This window comes from Glossina fuscipes, unplaced genomic scaffold, assembly GCF_014805625.2.
Source record: "Glossina fuscipes isolate IAEA_lab_2018 unplaced genomic scaffold, Yale_Gfus_2 1, whole genome shotgun sequence".
NCBI classification, from domain to species: Eukaryota; Metazoa; Arthropoda; class Insecta; order Diptera; family Glossinidae; genus Glossina; species Glossina fuscipes.
The window spans coordinates 7,717,699-7,739,419 of NW_023998415.1; the positions used below are offsets into that span (position 1 = coordinate 7,717,699).

Here is a 21,721-nt window from a genome sequence, read left to right on the forward strand (position 1 = left end):
TTTTTTTTAGGCTGTTGCAGCAGTGTTGCTCCTCGTGCGAATTTTACTTTCCTTTTTGGGGGCGTGTTTGCAGCCACATTGAATCCATTAACTTTTTATTATAATTATTATCATTTTTTGAGAATCGACAACATACAAACCTGTATACGATCGAATATGAGTAAAGAAAATAAATTCGGAATTATTAATCCGTCAGGTATATGTAAAATCCTTGAAATTACTTAAAGACAAAGAGCCAATATGTGAAACCATATGTGCAAGAAAATTGAAGAGAGAGAGAAGCTGTTTTTAGAACATGGCTGTCCCCAGGTATTAACAGTTCTTCGAAAAGGATTAGCGAACAACTTTTGCGTGTGCTTGAAAAAGCAAAGACCACCTGAAGACACAACCATTTTTCGGTGATTTTTTGATAATAAACATGTGTCGCGACGATACCGGTCATTTCAAAAATTATTTTCCACGTCGGCACTGCGTTCACCTACAATGAAGCAAACGCATTCTGGCCCACACAATTTGATGGCCAAAGTGAATGAATTTCAAATTGCTACCCTACCTTTCCTACTCTTTAGACCTGGTCTATTTTCAAGGAACAAGATTTGGAGATCATCGAGGATGGTGAGGCGTATTTTTGAGGGATTTCCTTCATTTTTGACGAAGATTTCCCAGTCACGAACTGCCAAAGCAACCAAAAATTAAAGCAAAGTAATAGTTAAATGAAATTAATGGATAACACCATGGATAACACTTAACTTTTATAGCTGTCTGCCAAAGGATTTGAAAAAAAACTGCAGCAAATTGTCAAGTAGCAAAAAAAAAAAAACAGAAAAGAGCAGCGCCAAGCTCACAAAAACCAATATAGATGGAAGTGCCCAGACTTCCTGCACACGCACGAACTCTCTCCATATCAAACTATATTGTCTATGTAAACACAAGTGCTTTTAACTACCGAATCTGCAGTAGACCGTAAACATGTTTGCCATTCATCTACATGCTCCTATGTATGTATTTAGCAGATATCAAACACACAAATGCATACTTCATGCACTTGTAGAGGCACTTAATAAGCTCTAGCTTGAAGTTCATTTTTGATTGATCCCAACAGCTTTAGCATATATTCAATATTTTTGCATAATCTTCAATAACAGAGTTGTGCCAAGCGGCACTCCATACATTTGAAAATAGTCTTAAATGGCATTAGTTGGCATAAAGCGTTCAATACATGTGCTTTAAACAACGTGTTATACGATGAAATAAGCAAAACTCTCTCCGAGTGCCCTCAACTATTTGTACAAATATTACGTTGAAAAAGATGGTTTAACCCTAGAACTACCGAATACGTCATTTTGATCCTTTTTAATATTCGAGCACATAATTTTCCAGTGTTTTGTACGAACTTTTATTTATATGAAAAGATATTTAAATGCCTATAATCACTTTTCTCCTAGCTGGTCAAGATTTCGAGATGCTGACGACATATAACTATTTCTAGCCAAAGGGATCATTTTGATACCCAATTTTTGTCGACTTGCCACACTCATAAACATGAAGATAAGAACCTCAAATTACTTGATCGACTAACAGTGTAAGGTTGAATATACGGTGTGAACTGTTCTTGTGCTCGTCCACAATATGAGGGAAAGTGGAACAACCTTGGAAAAATGCCAACATCTTTTTTCATTTTCTTTTTGTAAAACCATCGATAACATGAAGATATTTTTTAAGACTTGTGAACCAAGTTTTTGCCAGGGTCACCTTCATTGCCAGTGGAAGAATAGTCCCTATCGGTTTATTGATACAGCCACCGTTGGCGATAAAATTTGAATTCCAATTTGAATTCCCATTTACTCACAACACACATTAGCATTTTTTCTATCCAAAAACATGTAAATTAATTAATTATTAGAACTAAATTGGAAATAAAACGGTCGAAGCCGTTTTTAAAGCAAACATGCAGACGGATTTGAGGAACATTCAGGTAGCCGGTTACATGAATTATCTTTACAGGATTTAAAGTTAAACGAAAATATTAAAAAATTATCGCTTTATTATTTTGGAGGTTGTTTTTGCTTTTGGCGTGAATGTAGGCAAATCGCAATGATTTTTGCAACATTGAATTTTTAATCGATGAAGCGATGCTTGTGCCAAATTTCAGCCTCCTATCTTCATTTTTATGAATGGCGACAAATATGGGCGGTCAAAGTGATCCTTTTTGATAGAAATAGATACATGCAAATCACATCCGGCTACTTCCGGCACATATATGATTAAGAGATATATGTTGGTTGATTTATTTCCTGCCTGCCTAGCAAGTTAGCTTTGCTCTTTGGATTTACAATATACTTACGGTCGTATGGATAATCTTGATTGAGCATTTTAAACGTAAAAATCAACGCATATAAGTATGTGTACAATTCCAACTAAATATTTATTTATTAGTGTTCATTACTATTCATAATAAATTATTTACACATGTACTCATAGAAATAACTCATAAATTTTCAAGTAAGATTTTTAGGTGGCCTCACGAAAAAAGTGCTAAATAGGTCAAGGAATACGTCCAATATTCTTCGAAGGCTGATTTCAATCTAGGAGTTACTCTGCTGTCCTAAGTAAATAAATTCATTATTAAGTAAAAATTAAGAGTGCGGTAGTGGTAGCGCATATTATGGCATTTCTCAGAAAAAACGTCAAATTCCTATATATTGGGTTTAATCAGCAAAATCCGCTCGCTAGTTCCATTGTGGAATTCATATGGAATGCATTGTCAATGTTCAACATTAAAATTCTTCAATTTTTTAAACTATATTCAACAACTTATCCTTTGGGTAGCTAATATAAGGGAGCAACCCCCGATTAGGCTAACAATTAATTAATTAATCAAAATCACTTAAAGAAAATAAAGTCGGAAAATTATTTTCAGTAGCAACCGAATCTCTTATTGGGTGCGTGCAGTGATTCTTTCATTTCACTTTTCATTTTTATAAAGGATGTAAGAAGATCATATATGCTACGTTTACTTGCCCCCAACACTGAAGATTAGCTGTACACTAGATCGTATGCGCAGTGTAAAACCGACGAATACGCATCCGTGACTCCGTAGAATATATTTTTTAAGGATCAACGTAGGAGCATAAGTGAATTCAGATGAGTCCACTTGCCATTCGTATTTATCGACGTATCCGCCTGCGTGTCTATATATACACATTTGCATGTCTGTTTGCGTGCTTGTCTGTCTATCTGTGTATCTGTCCACATGTTCGCAAAGTATATCCATGTGTCGATCTGCACGTCCGCCTGTCCGTTCATTTTTTTTATGTTTTTTTAACACTCGCTCTCACTCACAGTAGCACAAACTATGGAAATGGAGAGCTGAACCGGGGCATATAAATTCTTATTTGAACAGTATATATCAAATTAGAAAATAAGCATGATTCGCTTCGAATTTAGCCCGCAACAGAAAGCTCCTACAGCATCGAATTCATTACGGAGATAGATATTTCAGACTCGGAATAAACAGTAAAGAAAAGCTACTAAAGCTATTAAAGTCAAGAAAGAGGCGTAGTGCACTCATGAACATATCAGCAAACAAGTAAGAATACTATAGTCAACCCTATATAACTTCGCCGAGGCGAGTTATTCGCTTTTTTTGGTCATAGTATACCAAAGATTCCAAATTATTTTCTGGCAAAAGCGTAATTTTCGTAAAAGCCCGCATATTGGAGAATGACCAAAACATCACATGACATGGCCAAAATTTAGCAAAGTTAATCTACTTCGTAAAATTTGATTATTTTTCCGTTTACGTTATAAAAAAAAATTAGGAATCAGACTTTCTCTCCATGTGGAATTTCATGATAACTCCTATATATGTTAGGGTGAAAAAAATAGACTTCTGTGATCAAAATTCCGTGCTCCCATTTTTTTTGCTCAATCACTCCTATGACCTAATTTTTATCATAAAACAGTAAAAATGAAAACTTTACGGCGTATAAGTGTTTACATTGCCTAAAAATCCTTAGATGTGATGAAAAATATACCTACCAGGGCTAAAATTCCACAGGTTGATTTCTTTGTCCATTTACTAGGGGTGATAAACTACGCTCCGTAAGGAGCATAGAATTGCCGAAACTCTCAACTCCAAATGGTGATCCCCGAAAACGGTTCGACCGGCGAATAGGAGTTTAAGGCAAAGGACTATTATAACTCGGCGACGAGTTTTCTGATAGATGGTTTTAGGAATTCACTGGGATATAGTTTTTATATATCTTCTTAGAAGCCATTAATGTAGAGGAAAATCTAACCGGACTCAATGGTAGCTGGCTAGTAGACGTACTACAATATAGTAATTGGTGAAAGCATGGTAATCTGGTCATGCCAGTTGATACGCCCGATAACTATATATCTTTAAGAAAGATAGTGCGGTACTGGTTACCCTTGACGATATGGTAGAGTCTAAAGGCAAGAGTGGCGTATTACTTTTTTAGTAGTGGAAAGCGCAAAGTAAGGCTAAAGGCTTTGTAGACTAATTTTACGCCCCACGGGGGTCCGGAGCCCGCTCGCAAGAGTTGTGATGTACCAGGAAAGTTCGCTGAAAGATACATCATCCTTGCGAGCCCTGACTGCTGGGTACGGCCCTTCGGGGAATATCGTGGTGGCTGTGGTTTTCACCATTCCATATCCATTGGAATAAATCCGGGGTGATGATAGGCTCCACCACATACCAGAGTGGCGGTTCATACGGCCATACACGGTGAACCATCTGTGCACCTCGGGATAAGAAAGGCGCCCTTATTAGGGGATTGTCTCTCCCCCCGGGGGGTGATCAATCAACTTAATTGAGTGCCTATGGTTGTAGGCAACCCGTCTGATTAAGGCATCAAGCCAGGTGCAGACGTTAAACTCACAGAGCGAGCGATCTGTCCATTTACTATTATGAACTAATATTCATCATGAAATATTGAAAATTAGACCTTGGGGACATTATTAGAACACAAAACAAATGAATTCAGAAATTGTGAACGCAAACTGCATGACTGAATATAGTTCTACGTATTTGTCTACCTAATTTATTGGTTGCCCTGAAATCGTGATTATGACCTCGAAGCTGTTCATTCGATTTTCAATTTTTCTTTCTTAAAGTCGACATCGAGAACTAATAATTCAATATATGTTTATTAACGATGAAAAGAAGCAAATGTTACTGATACCAATATGTTCGGGTTTATATCCACATCATGGCAAACGATTATTATACTAATTTTGCCGCGTCGCTCCCATATCACTTAGTTATAGTTAGGTATTTAGAGTTGTTTTATTCTTGCGTGTCTGTCCCTCCGTTTAGACGTTTTGAAATCGAAAATTTAATTATCTGCATTCTCTGATTAATTTCACGTATCAAGTTTAACGAAGGAGGGATTTATCCGAAAAACGAAAATCGCTTATGAAAACCAGTTGAATATTTCGTAAAAGTTGACCAAAGACAATTTCAAATAAAAAATCAATGCAAGAAAAGGTAAAAACTTTGTATTCGATCACGGGCCACCGTTAAATGCCCTACACCACTTAGCTTAATACAGTCGTTCGTATGACGACATTTTAAAACAGGTCATTATACGGGAAGTGGTCGAAAAAATTTCAATATCGTTGTTCCTTGAACCAAGACATGTCAGTGTATCACAATCAATCAACTCATCAAAATATCTCAAAAATCATGATCGGTGAATGAAACACAAAAATGCCTGGGCAGGACATCACGCAGTCGACAGGACAGACAAGCTGATATTTATGCAGAACGTCAGTCTGAATCCGCTGAACTAATATTATAATAAAAGTTGGGTCTAACACAAGACTTTCTGGTAACGCTATTCAATCGATTCGATTCAACAACAATGATTAACAATTTAATTTTTTAGCTCCATTTAAATATTATTTCTTACTAAACAAGACCAGGCCGAACCTAGTTTTTATGTTCATGTAATGTAACCTTCTAAAGTTATCAAGTACTCATCATTAGCATTTTATGCTACAGTTGTAGGCCGTAACATAAAGCGAACAAAATTCAGAAGCAGTCACAATGAAGGAAAGAAAATTTGTTTCAAGAACAGTTTTATACTTTTTATCACATTCATATTCCTATTTGTATATATATACTCTATATATATATATATATATATATATACTCTATTTAATTATAAACATTACCAAGCCAATCAAATGTCAATCGTTTACCAATAACGGTTCATATATGTGGGTTTTTTTTTGTTTGGTTTATTTTTTTGTGTTCACAATCGAGCATTATGGACACCTTGTTACTTCATTAAGAGAAAATGAAGTCAGAATATAATCATTCGTTGATTTACTTGCCGTTTTTTCTTACGTTGGAAAGTTTCTAAGTCATCGAGTACCATAACATGGCAGTAATCTATGGTCACAAACTTTGTGGACTTTGTCCGTAAAGGAAATCCACAACCATGGAGAGAGAGAGAGAGAGAGAGAGAGAGAGAGAGAGAAAGAGAGCAAGAGAAAATAAAAAAGACCGGAGACATATGAACGCAAAAGAATAGAAAAAGAGATCATGTTTAACATAACCTAAAAAGAGGCCAATAAGATGGTAGATATCTTGCAAAGCGATACATGTTTGTATAACAGTCTGTTGTCGGACTTTGTGCATTGAAAAATGTTTATTGTGTGTCGTAGCAATTGCTGCTCATTTGCTGCTCTTTTGAACATAACAAGCAACAATCGTAACAGCAACAACAATAACAACAACATGCATAACAACATTACAGGTTAGCGCGTGGGTTGATACGCGCAGACATTCTTATACAATTTCCTTCGCATGGCCATAAGTAACCTATGTATTGCATGTGTATGTGTGCTTATGCATCTACAAATTGAAATGCATTTCTTAAAATGTATTCGCTTGTCTGTCCGCCTGTCTCCGCGTCTCTTTTACGGAAATTTACTACTTAAACTAACATATTTAGCGCGTGCACTTATACACATACGTGTATTATTATTACTATTATTTTTTTTTTTTTCTTTTTTGGCAATTGCAACAGACTTTAATGAGTTGCCATTTATTTATCCTCTTGTCCTCTCCTCCTCCTCCTCAAAGAGTAAAACTTTAAAACAAAATATTTTGTTGTGCAATAATATAAAAAACTGAGAACGCGCAAGTGATTGCGTGCTTAGCGTTTTATTTATTATTTGATTCTCTCTGCGGAATCATAGATTTTCGTTTATTTTTTGTTTTACACATATATATATATATATATATATATATATAAACATATATATATGCCAATCGAAACATAACATGTGGAAAAGTTAATCTCGAAACTTCAGTAGCTTCCGTACATGAATGTACACATGTACAGCGGGGAGAAGACATGGAGAAAATAATTTGTGCTAATACTCTCGACTATATTTTTCAATAAATTTCGTTTAACAGAAAGTTAACTACAAATTTACTCTACATATAAAAACAAGCATACACACACGCACGTAAAATCATTCACTTGGGCAACCGAGCAACATGCAGCAACTCTACTCGACTACCTTGCCATGTTATGCTTACACGGTGTAAGGACTTTAAAAGTTTTCTCCTTTTTCTTTTTTGTGAATTTTAGGCAGCAACATATAAAAATTGTAATAAACATAAATTTTGGTATTCTCTCTGTCCCTTGTCTTGTAAGCAGCAGCAATGAAGAAGTTTTTCGCAAATAATAATTTTGTTGAAAATTTATAACAATGCAGAAAAGAAAAACTTTACTAATTGCTTTCACAAAGTGCTCAGAGTGGTCAAGAAAAAGTTGCTTTAAGGTATACATTTTGTATGGCTACGACTCTATACCTATATAAAAAAGGAAAGCTCAGCAAATTTCATTTCACGCTTAAGCAAACGAACATTTCGATGGGATGTTAATTTGGTCAAAGTGTTCGGTCGAGTTATGTCCTCAATTATTAGAAATTATTTTCAATAAAAAATATTTGCGAACATAACAAGTAAGAAAAGCCGCCCCATCAAAATAATAAACGACAATAAGCATAATATTATGTCCTGAGAAACTTGGGAGAAACCCGTTTCTTATAGTGACTAGAAAAATAATGAATGCGGCATAAAACTCCGCCATGGAAGAGTTTTTAGTTCTTAAGTGAACTAAGTTATTTCCCTCAGCGTGAATCGACGCAACACCAGGGGTTGCATACTATTTCTGTGCCCACGTGTGAAAGTGTTTTAAACGAACAAAAATATCATATAGCACGGATCATATATGATGTACTATAGAATAATCGATCAATTACTTCCGGACTAAATAAGAGGAAGACAAAAAGCAGCCTCCTTTGCAAGTCATCTGGACCACACCAAAACTTTTCCAATGAATTTTTGATGAATTTTCTATAGAATAATTTATCAAGACCATCAAAAATACGTCCTAGTTGCGACAATAACCTCATCATTTGATCCAAGTAATTCTAATTTGAGCGTTCTTTGGAGATTGGCGAACAGCTCGTAGTAGACAGAAGATCGGGGCTTCGTTTCTAGCTGTCGCTGCCGAGTGCACGCTCGATTTGACCGATTTTCCCGAGAGTAAGTCTACACGATACAACTACTCTCGAATCGAAACAAGATTTTTACTCGTAGCATTCGCAACGAAATAGTTGTGACATCATTGATGTGTAAATAATATAAACGCAAATAAAAGAAATGTAAAGAAGATTAAGACAGTAAACAATCAAATAAGGAAAACAATAAACCAAACAGAATTATTTTGAATTAATTAAAATGTAAAGTAAAAAGAGCGCATGTGAAAGTTTACCTTATTTGTGAAAAAATGCAAATATAGAATTTATATTGATATAGCAAATAGCGAAAGATGCTTCCTTGCTACTTCAGTCAAGTTCGTATGAAGAGCCAACTACAGGTAAAAGTCACGAAATCGTTCTAAGAAAGCCATTGAGAGAGAGGAGTGACTCTGCTTCCTCACTACCACGGAGACTTAATTTACATAAGGTTTTCGTTCAAGACAATATTCCTTGTATAACGAAACGACTAACTTAGACGAATCGCGCAAGCTTTTATGTATTTGCATGAAAAAATAGAGTTTAAAGAACATATGTCCACCGCTGTTCCCTCCATTTTTCAATTGTGTTGCACTTTATCCTATTTAGGAGCTGACAGTTGCCAGCTTACCGAAAAAATCAATTTTTCATTTGGACTCTGCAGGAGTTCATCGTGCAAGATTTCTGAAAGAATACTCCGTTGAATATATCGCATTTAAGGTTTAAATTTATTGACAGGCCTTGTTAAAATTTATTACCTATTACTGGGCACATTTTTGGTGCTCCTGCTGCCATTAGTGCTGCTGCCTACACAAATTTTGTTCATTTCTCTTTGATAATATTTTTTCATTTTAAAGGCATCGAAAATAAGTAATTTGAAATTTCTGTTATTAAGGAAATTACGTAGTCTTTTCATATCCAATCGATGCATTTCGTAACGATATTTTACTTTATTTTCCCTTTCAATATAGTACGCGAGAGCATATTTAAGATCGACAGTTTTTTCATTCGATAGCAAGAAAAATACCTACTATCGATATCTGCCGCTCTACCCGTTACAGTCAGTCGATAATCGAAAATTATAAACCTGCTTACTCGATGCTGGGATCTATATACCGACTCCAGATCTAGAGAACACGAAGCATGGATCATCAAATCAAATTTGCGTTTTTCGCGCAGAACTCTTATTGCGGCGATTGGATTTCCGCGCGATGCATTCGGTCTATTATTTGGAAACCATTATTCGGTACTCGCTATTTGGAAACCAATTTTCTCAGACCTAGATTTTTATCCAAAATAGCGAACACATTGCCTTTTGATGTCTTCAAGACGTCAATTGAAACTCTCTTGAAACTTCACCTTCCGATAATCAAGAATAATTCTCCAAATTTTTTTTTTGGGTTTTTGTGGTGTAACCGACTTTTCAGAAGTTAAGAGCGTTTAAGAATTTAAACAATAAAGAACAAAAGTAATATAACTGAAAATACCATCACTCGTAAATAAGTGGTGAAAATTACGCGAAATTTTTGGCAAGCGCTGCTTAGAAACTTAGCACTTTTCAAAGTTAACACGCATTGATTATATTTGACGATAGTTGAAATGATGAACACATATATTTCATTTGAATGTATGGATAGACATAGGTGTTTAAATATATACATATTAGCAAGACTGATATGTCATTTAAAGCAAAATCGACAAAGGGAGGAGACAATCAATTGCACAATTATTACACACTTATATCTATCAGAGTGAGAAATAGGACCAATGAAAAATGCGTTCGAATAGTCCCCTATGTTTATTTTGTGATGAAGAACTCCTTGGATGTGACCGTTTCGATTGGCAGCCATATCAGCAGACAGAATTAAATTAAAATTCAGCTTTTGAAGATCTTCTCAAACGTGAACTATTTTGAGTGTCCATGTCCGCTTTACAATTTAATCTGTTTAATGTAATCAAATATGCACAGAGTGTCTGGGCTGTACAGTGTCCCACTATTCACGCAAGATTTCGTCGTGTAAATAACTTTCGCGCTTTTACTAGCACACGCATACTCTTTTGTTCGCAATCTTTCATGATCGATGTTTCGTTTTGTATGAATAAGTCTGAGTTCCCTTCGGTGATCCAGAATTCGGTGATCGTGCACTTCAATTTTGGCATCAAGAGCTGTAGACAGCTTCTCGAAATGTCCAGTTCTTAAATATGATGTCGAGTTGATGTTCCTGAATTCTCAGCAACGCTTTCGCGAATTGCTTCGATTGATCCAGTCCTTCACAGTTCTCGCATCAATTTTAGAACACTTCATATTTATGCAATTAAATAGTTACGCAATATTTGATGGCACAAACAAACGGGGTTCGATCTAAAATCGTCCTCAAAAGTGCAAAGGGCATAGCTATGGATTGTAAATGGTATGAAATATTTAATATATCTCCACTCTGCGACGGCTCGATTAAAACGAAATCAGAAATGAACTCGTTCTTGTTATTTATTTTAACGCCGGTGAATACTTAAATGCACATATAATTTAAATCTGCATACGTAAGAAACGTTCAAAAAGGCAACCAAACCCCATTTTTATAAAATTTATGTGAACACGCATTAGTAACGAATGCGTACTAAAATGCGTGAAAATTTACTGCTATTCATTAATTTTCTGTTTTTCATACCCACCAGCGAGGGAAGTAGGTATGCTCTTTTTCCTCTGTCGTTTGCAACGCCTTCAAATACATATTCAAGATCCAATAATGCGAATACGATATCGATCGAGATTGCCATTTTAATGTTCTGAAATTTCCCAAATATACATATTGATTAAATATATTATCGATTCAATTACGATGATTCAATTCAATAAATTTCCATTATCCATACTGAAATGGACCTAAAAATAATTAATATACAGAAAAAAATTCGTGTCGCGCAATTTAGCGCAAGGCTTTGATGAATGAAACCAATAAAAATGTTCCAATCACTTTTTCGAAAACGAGAAAAAGGAAAGCCTCTGCTAATCGCTGATCGCAATTCATGTTTCATTATTTCCGTCCAAGGAAGAAGGGGAACACCAGATCTGAAATTTTTCATTTCAATATGTTTTCCAATAGGAAACAATTTTACATTGTGCGATAATTACTACTCCCTCTGTCCACAGCCGGGCGTCTTAATGTACAAATACATTTAATATTGTCGGTAGAAGAAGTTAAAAAATTCTTCCCTGACGTTGTTGATAATGCCAAAAATTGACGTGACTCGTTCAAGAATATACGCACAATTAAATGCACATTTATAATGTCCAAATAGTAGGGAGCTAAAATTCGCTTTAGAACAAATATAATTTTCTCGAATGTTTACGTCATTTTTTTTATTTTTTTTTATTTTTTTTTTTTTTACTACATTACTTAACTAACATGCTCTGACACTTAAACAAAATTTTTTAATTAAATGTTAAACAGAAATTTATGGTAAATGCCATCTGAAATATATGGAATAAATAATAAAATATATATATATATGAAATAAAATACAAAATAAAATAAATTCAAATGCAATTAAGTTTTTCATTTAAGAATGTGAAATAAATGCATCTGAAGAAACTAAATGATCTTAATTTAATTTAATTGACAAACTGACACAATGAATAATAGCAAAATGTCAAAAGCATAAAATAAAGAGTTAAAAAATATATATAAAAATCTTAGAACAGCCAGAGAAAAAAATAATAAATATTTTACTCTTGAATTATTGCATGCATATGTATGAATATTTTACATTACACAGTTTAAAAAAATTGTTTAAATTATTATTTAACTATAAATGGAGGAAAACAACAACAAACAACGCGTAACGTTCATTTTAGATTTAAACGAATATCGAATAGCCGCTATAAGTGATTTAAGTCAAAGTAAAATCTAACTTAATCGATGGGCGTATAACATTCTAACTTATCATAAATTGATGGCTAATTGTCTTTTATATCGGAGCACGGTCGCCCGACGATATTTGATATTTTTTTGTTTTTTCATCGATTCTTAATGTCACGCCTTTCGTCGGCGTCGTAACATGATTATTGGGGTGAACTCGAACGTTCTGTTCAGATTATTATCGCTATTATTATAAACCTGTATAGCAAAATGAATTAACGAACAGACTCAGCTAAATAAATGGATTAAGAACTGAAAGGTATTGCATAGCAATCTTTTGACAAAAGTTAATATATACTCTCTATAGTCGATGATCGTAAGAAAAACTCCAAAGTCACGTTTCAGAGACTTAGGTATCGGAGTTGTAAATCTACTACTTAGATACACAGCTATAAACAAACAAATAACATTAAAGGTTACGGATTATACAATGTAAATACAGTGCAACGCTGTATTTGTTGATGTGTTGTTGTTGTTGTTGTTGTTGTTGTTGCTGTTGCTGTTGCTGTCATTATTTAAAGTTGCTCACACAACAAACACTTATGCAGAGGGAAGCATTAGGAATAGCTGCTGATAGTTAAGTTTGCGTCTTATGTTGCAAACTGTAAATTAGGTAAAAAAAAAAAAATAAAACTAAAAAGAATTTGTGGTTATAGTAGGAAAAAGGTTAAAGTTTATATGACTTTTTGTAAAAATAATCATAATCAAGAAAAAACGACGAAAACGAAAACCAATTATATTATGCGTTTCAAGCAATAGAAGCCAATATGTTGAAGTTTTTCTTTTCAAAATAATCAAAAATGTGTACACACAAACGAGTTTGACCTAAATTCTTCAATTAACATGATGATGATGATGATGATGATGATGATGATCGCTATGATGATAATCATTATGATGGTGATGACGCCTGACCAGCATCAGGCAATCAATTGCTTAAGAGCGACAGTACAGGGTCTTTCTACACAACATCTTTTCAGGCACATAACGATGAGGTACGAACAGTGACTGAACCACAAATATCATAGGCAAAATATTCAATTTGTGCGGTCTATGTATGTGCATGTTGTGTATGTATGCATGTGTATCGATGTATCGTTGTCATCATTTATAAAAGTTTTGGTAAGACAATTCGCCCATAATCAATGAAAAGTGTTACGTAACCTAAAATTCAAAAAAAAAAAAGAAGAAGAAGAAGAAAAAAACCATCTTTGTCATTGGAAATGGCAATAACAGCAATAATAGCCGAACCGCAATGATTGCGCTTACAATGGAACGTCATAACAATCGCTAAATGCAGCCAACTCCAAGTCCACATCGTTAATATTATTGTTGTTGTTATTTGTTAATGATAACATTATTACCTGTTACAAAACTACAACAATTAAGTCGTATAAGGGTTAACATAATATATACACTCACCTGTCATCTACAAATTATTTCCAACTTTTCATTCTTTCGATATCGTCTTATTCCTGGTTGTGCTTAATTATTTGTAAGTTATTTTCAAAATTTTCTGGGCACTTGTTCAGTTCGTTTTGACTCTCTGACAGTAGTTTTAACAAAGTGACAATTAGAAATACATTGAAATGGGCATTTGTGTACGCATCGCCCCCAGTGGGAGAAATTTAAGCTAAACAGTCTTTTTTCCTGAACGGTTGCTGTATTGATCTCATATGCACTTATTTTGTCTATGTTCGAAAGAAAAATGAGATAAATTAGTACGCAAGCTTCTGTCTGCCTGATTAGTCGAAAACGAAAAGTACTAGTGATGTTTGATTAATTTTGGATGCATATGTGGACGTAGTATAGGTTGATATATTAGACCATCCGGTAATGGTCGATGAGACTTCAAACTAATACGGTTCACATGATTCATCGCCGAACCGAAAGGCAACTTATGGAAAGAATCTTCTGGCTTTGTATATATGCATATGAAAAGCGTAAACGAACTGAAAACCTTTCTCGAAAAGTTTGCTCGATATTCTTTAAATTACATTCTTTTCGAACGTCGAAATGGAAAGGCAAACTTCTGATAACAAAATCACGCAAAGGTATACAAAAGTGCAAAGTGCAACGAAATCACGGCCTAAGCAAACCTGTGGCGGTTTGTTCGTGTGTACCCTGGAATATAAATGGAAATATTATCCGTTCACATACGGAGAGTAGTCTATTTTTGAACAAGGATTTTGGCAAAATCCGAAAAATCAAATCTTTTGCTTCACACACTTTTCTTTCTCAATCTTTAGATAATGTCTGTCCTGTTGCTTTTTTTTTTACCCATTTTTACGTACTAACATCAAAATTAGACGCCACAACCTCCGAGCAAAGCAGGGTAGGAAGTTAAAAATTGGCCTAAACCTTGCGTAATCGAATAACCCAAGGCTAACAAACGATTGCCATCTGTTCACATACATGCTAATAATAGGTAAAAAACTAAAGCAACCTGTAAAAAAAAAGACAATAATACTTTCGTATTTTCATATTCATTACAAACCATATACCCCGCGCTACGGCGTCAGTATATATACAAAGTATGTTGAATGAAACTGATAGTCTGAACATTCTATATGCAAGACTATCGAACAATTCTAGTTTCAAAAAATTATGAATTAAGGAGTGAAGGCTCTTCCAATCTGCGTCGCAGCATATATTCCACTCTTCCCCGACAAATGGAACGTGCAGAAGTTGGTCCTCATTCCGAAGGGTAATAAGCCGCCGAACGAGCCATCGTCATATCAGTCCATCTGCCTGCTAAACAAAATGAGGCTAAGGAGAGATGTACTCTCTCGGATAACCAATATGGATTCAGAAGATAACGATCTGCAATAGATAGCATAAAGCATGTGGCGGCGCTTACCTGAGGCTAGGGCTGCAGAGCGATGGAGAGACGACGACAAAGAACACTGTGTTATCTTGCAAACCGCAAGTTGGTGCACTATAGCGACAATGGGAAGGAGTCGCATAAATTAACGGCGGGCGTCCCATAGCTACATATGCTTTCGGATGCAACAATTATCGGCTTTGCCGACCGTATAGCAACAGTAGTAGTCGCAAGATACGTGGTACAGGTGGACCCGAACGGTAATGAGGCAGTTGCAAACGCAAAGCCGTGGTTAGAAGAGATCGATAGAACTAGCGGAGCATAAGGCAGACGTGGTGCTAATAAACAGCCGAAATTGTGTGAAAACGTTATGCATACTAATCAGGCAACACCTCGTATAGTCATCACCTGCTCTCAAACACTTGAAGGTGATGCTAGATCATCGACGCAACTTTTAGTGCCACGTGGAATACACCGCAGAGGGATCTGGGACCATCCAGACGTCCTTGACGAGAGTTATGTTAAACATATTACAGGACAGAAACCCACCAATAAGAAAACAATGGACACGATGGTAACGCTCAGTAATGATGTATGCGAGCACCAATTTGGGCGGGTGCACTCATCGTAAAATAATTGTACCCAAAATTTGCGGCATATATCGGCTCAGAAGTATCTGTACTGATTCGGACACGATTGCTCGCCAAACTGCTCGGAATGACCGTAAGCAGAGGAAGATGCAGAGCACGTTACATTTTACTGCAGAAGGTTTAAGAATGGTAGAACCCAAAAAGATCTGACGCATGAAAACTGGCAGCAAAGAGGCCTGGAGAACAACTGACGAGTTCATTAGGAGAGTGCTCCACGAACTACGACGCTTATAAAGACAGCGAATGGAAAGAAGAGAGAGCGGAAGCCAATAGTGTATGTCACTGATGTCTTACGGTATGAAATGCACTAATTGCAACCAGCTTCCGTGAAGTAGTACCCCAAGATGGTCCCGCGGAGTTGCCGAAATAATGTGTGTGTGTGTGTGTGTGTGTGTGTGTGTGTGTGTGTGTGTGTGTGATTGCGTTTGTGTGTGTGTGTGTGTGTGTCAGGGGGGGGGGGTAGTTTTAGTATGTGGGCGCCACACACATACCTACATACATACACAGACCTGGAAACAACGATATTAGCTTTTGTATCAATAAAGCAGAAAAAGAAACTAGCTTCACCTGAACAAAATACTCCTATTATCTTCATTCTTAGTTTAGACGAACCACAAGCCTTTCTTCCCAAAAGTCTTACTCACCACATCTAATGTAGATAAACGTCGCCCTCTTTTATCTATAATTGTACTAGGCCACCATCATACCTTTATCTAAAGGGTATTTCCCTTAAATGGCTAGATATAAAAACAAGTAAGAAAGTTATATTTGGCGGGGGCCGAATATCACACACCCGCAACTAAGGTTTTCGCGTAATAATTCTAAATCTAATTCTAAATCAATTCAGAATTTCATGCCGATCAAGAATATATATAGACATTATAGAGTACCTTCGTTTTGGGTCTTACATACATTATGGAAAAGAACAAAATAAGTATACCACCATCTTACAGTGTTGGGCAATTGTGGAAAATATTTAAACGAATACACTAAGTTGTTCTTCTTCTTTGATAAAATTAAGAAGCTGCGGATTATTGGACATCGATGTTACATTGAATTTTTCTGAAGAACCTTCCTAGCAAGAGCGACACAATGAAAACAAAGTGTACGATGTTAAGGTTCTGTCGTAAAATCAATGCTCAAATTTGAAATTCAAAGCTAGGGCGCTTAAGCGCTGTTTTGCATATTTCTATATTCTCCACATGGGGATCATAGTATACTATTTTAGTAGAGTTACTACATATAATCAGTGCAAAACCTCTTCATCATTTCCATGCCTAGCTTATGAATCGTGAAGGATGAAAAATCCAACTATTTTCTCATTTCGAATACAAAGTTTTTGCCAATTTTGCTTATGCTGTAGATGGGTGCTTTGTCGGATTTACCCCATTCCCCGATATATTGATTTTTGTGTGAACAGAACTATGTTCAAAACAGAAAGATGGACAGTCGGACAGACTTAGATAGATTTACAATATACTATATAATATATGTATACATACTATGTACTATACATATACATATATATACATATGTGATATGGTCTTGGGAATCTCCTCGTGGATGCGTAAAAGAAGTCGTAGTGACAACTTGCTATATAAAAGTCTCTACTATCCAATACCTAGATGTTGCGAACAGTATACTGAAACGACTTTACTTCAATCCGGTCCCAATTACGAAAACCAACAAACTGTCAAAAAATTTTATTGCATCGTAAGCAAAAGCAAAAAAAAAATTTGAGATTTTTCCATTTTTACGTTTTCGCTTCGTTTCGTTTCGTTTTTTTTTTTTTTTTTTTTCGTATGCTTAAGTTCAAAACTGTTTTGAAACTTGTTTAATTGCTTTTTTCAAGCCACGTTAAAAATTATCATTAAACATAGTGGCTGCTACGGTCTGCCAATGATTTCTCTCTTCCGAAAATGGCTTTAACACTCCTTAATGGCCCCGGCCATTTGACATTTTAAAATTATTATCTGACAACAAGTCAAGTGCTGTAGTGTTTTTATGAGCCATAAATAATTTATCAAAAATTAATAAAAATTTTTTATTTTTTATATATTAAAAAAAAAAAAAAAAATAAAAAAAAAAATAACACTATGTATTAAAACCAAATGTAACGGCAGATAATCTAATAGGTCACGCTTTTTTTATTTTTTTTCTAAGATGGATAAATGGAAACACATACTGTGTTAAAGAATGTTTATTTATTGAACCTTTTGTTTTAAGAGATCTTTGACAATAAAAAAAAAAATAGTTTCTAGCAAAGCTCGTCCAACATAGTCTGGATAAAAGTCTGCCGTAAGTGATTTTCTAATCTTTCTTTTATACGTTTGGAATATGAAAGCAGAGGTTCGATTTGATAGCTGACAAAGGTTAACCTGTTCAATCGATAACGTGGCGCGATAATACTGAATGGTCAGCTTTTAAAACTTCCATTCCAGAATCAATTACAACTTCGGTATCCTCGCATATTGCTGTAATTTTAACTTATTTATCAAGATTTTCTCTCTTAAGCAGAGATCACTTTGCGGTACGCATTTCCGGAAAGCTTCGATTTTCGATTTTAACGAGAAAAAATGCTGCTGTCGTGCATCATTTGCTTGAAGAGGTCAGCGGCGAACATGCGCTGTCTAAAAATTGGTTAAAAGTCGCGACCACGACATTGAAGACAAAGATCGCTTTAGGAGAAACTATTGAGAATGCCAATCTTGAAACGTTATTGAATGATGATGACAGGTGAACACAAAATCAATCCGGGGAACATTAAATACGGTTATGGCCAACCGCCTACGTACAATGAAATAGTTGAGAAGAATGGAAAAGACACGTCATATGAAAGCACTCACAGGGGCAAATCGGAAAATCAAGTAGTCAGAGACAAAGAGTTTTCCTGCGTGGAATTCTTATTGGCAATGGGAAACGGATACATTTTGAAAATGCCAAGGCGCAGCTACATCGTTGCGCTCTACGTTTGTGCGCACCGGAGAGGTACCATGGATGGCTACAAACAACAGCTGACCAATTTAATTTGTGCACGGCTCGGAAAACGGCAAAAAAGGGGCACGGACGAGAGATATTGCTGCACGGTAACATTCCGTATAATCGCCTTTCAATCGTTCAGGACCATCAGAATACCAAAGTGGGATATGCGACCGCACCCACTGAGCAGATGTTTGCAACAGCTGTTAAATTGCTGCTATTTTTCCTCTTAGTCCATAAAACGCCCATTACACTCTACCCCACTTATGGCACAGGGTACATTAGATTTGTGCAGACATATGCAACTTTCAGACGAACTTAAGATAAACCCATTTCTTATTATATATTATATGCTTCAGCTTGACTGTCCGCCTAACGTCTGTCAACGTATTTTTCCGTATTTTGCGCACAAGTCTCAATTTTTGGTATATTGGCGTGTACTGTGCCAAGGACGAACCCTATTGAGCATGGATTGGATCTGCCCACTTTTTCGATCACCTCCCATATAACGCGTTATATCGAAAAGTAATTTTAAGAAATAATATTTTTATCTTTTTCGTAAGACGTTTGTCGCATATATGTTTCTTCTTTATATGTTGCTTTGAATAACACAACTTTTCTATTCAAAATGTATAAATAAATTGATAGCAAGTTCGTTTCTTTTTTCATCCACAAAATGAAATTATATTTCATAAAAAGTCTACTAAACATTTTAAGAAAAACAGTGATGTTTTTCTAAGGACAGAAGGAAATCATATGGATATCAAGCAGCATATTATTTGAAAATGAGCATTTATTGAAAGAATTGCATAATCACGTTAAACATAGCTAATTAATTATAATTATTTTGCTAAGAATTATTGTGAACTTGCGAAAAGTGTTTGAAATGATCTTTTGCCCAAACAAATCAGTTTTCAAGTAAATTTTCCGCCTTCTTTATGATTACATATACAAATTGCATTGCATCACTGCAGGAATGCACGGCGTCAATACATTCATTCCGTTCAGCGGTAACGTTCGCCATCTATGTCGCAACGTACAATGATCTGTGCTAGGTACATCCCCTACATGCAAGCAAGCAAATCGTAGTTTGATGATTGCGTGCATAATGCGCGATGCATACGTATGTATTTTCCTTAGCTTTTAAGCTATGCATTGCTTTACCGTATTCTCAGTTACAAACTTAACTAAAAGTAACACCTACTCTACCTTATCGAAGGCTTTGCTATGGTATTTGCAGAAAACTTGTACTTTCTGGTAACTTTTAATCCGTTCTACCTGCGTATTAGCGCACGTGTATAGAATTTTGTGCATCAGAAAGACTATGATTTTACAGTTACTACTTGCAATTGTACTTTATCGCTCCTATGTCTTATATAATATTTACATAACCGGGAGTATGCTTTGTGTGTGTGTAAGTTTATTTTATATTTATACGGATACATATAGGAAATGTTTGGATTTGTTTCCTTCGTTTCTTTTTTACTTTTCACACAAATGTTACGTTTTACTTACGGTATGTCTTCTACTTATAAATATTTGGATCAATCCATTACATTAGAATACTCTTACTTGCTGATCAAGCTTCTAAATGCTGATAATGATTATGATGAATTCGCTCCCAATATCAACTACAAAAACGTACAAAAAGATGTATGTAATAATTTATAACATTTTGACCAAGTATTTTTCCAGTTCATTCCATATTTTACCGCTGAAGAATTCTCCGTCAAAATGATTGTAATCGGTTTCTCAGGAATTGCCTTGAGCCGATGGTTTTCGAAAATTCGCGTGAAAGCAAGCTAAATTTCCTTATTTCTATTACTACAATTTTTTTTTATTTTAATAGGTAGACCACTGTAAATTTTTCAAAGAAAAAAAATTTTTAATTTTTTAGGATACGTGGAAAAAATTTCATTCCACGCAAAGCATTTTTTCCTTGAAACTTCGGAAGTTCCTTATTAGCAAAATGTTTTGGATATAGCGACTGACGTTATTGTGTGCGATTTTAATGGCGGTATGTCTAACATTGTAGAAATCATTGAAAGTTTTGAAGATGAATATTGATACCCAAACAAACAATATTTGCATTGCAATCGACACGAGTCAGATCAAGAAAGTTGAGCGGCCTTTGACAGGTGTTGCAAAACAGGGAGGTTATAGCGTTAAATCATCGATAAAAATCGAAATGAAGGAATATGTGAACTTGAAAAGGCAGTTGTAAGGTCCCGAAGTCGCAGACCAAAAGAAAAAAAACACTAAGAAATTGTCATAAAACAATATGTTTGCAAAACACGTTAACACTTTAAACGCGGTTTATCTCGAAAAACAATTTTTGAAATCGACAAGCAGCATAACTCAAACAATTTTCATTTCTTTCATCCGAATTTTTTATTATATCCTGAAAACAACATTCTCTACAGAAACGCGTACGATATTTTGCAAAGAAAAGTTATTTTTCTAGTACTTTTAAATACAATTAATGCCCGCCACAAGTAATATTATTCCCCTACTTCTCTTTCCATCCAAAAAAAAATTGCCAAAGAAACTCTTTCTTTTTTTTGGGTATTACGGCCTCGGAAGCCATGTGGTAGTCCCATGCATTTAATCATAACCACATGATTTTTAAAGTTACCTTGATTAATGCAAATGTATACTATCGCTCTAATTATATATCGGAATCTTTAACAATGCAAAATAGAACATAAAAGAAAGTATCTATTACGCGATTAATAACGAAAGTATAGTACAATGCAGCAAATTGCACCAATAACAGCAGCAAC

The 21,721-nt window shown here is 35.3% G+C and overlaps 1 protein-coding gene and 1 long non-coding RNA gene across 4 annotated transcripts in view; one reads left to right on the top strand and one right to left on the bottom strand.

The window, feature by feature from the left end:
* The window catches only part of LOC119631888 (frizzled), a 193,749-nt gene that overhangs the window by 162,068 nt on the left and 9,960 nt on the right, over positions 1-21,721 (top strand). The window lies entirely within an intron of this gene.
* On the bottom strand, positions 12,961-20,899 carry LOC119631889. 3 transcript variants are annotated; one of them, XR_005246724.1, is made up of 3 exons: positions 20,651-20,899; positions 20,511-20,569; positions 12,961-13,087 (listed from the first exon to the last, which is right to left on the bottom strand). It is a non-coding gene; the product is annotated as an uncharacterized LOC119631889 (long non-coding RNA). The 3 variants fall into 3 exon arrangements; XR_005246725.1 differs by lacking the exon at positions 12,961-13,087 and adding an exon at positions 13,914-14,176; XR_005246726.1 differs by lacking the exon at positions 12,961-13,087 and adding an exon at positions 13,914-14,176 and having other exon boundaries at positions 20,454-20,569.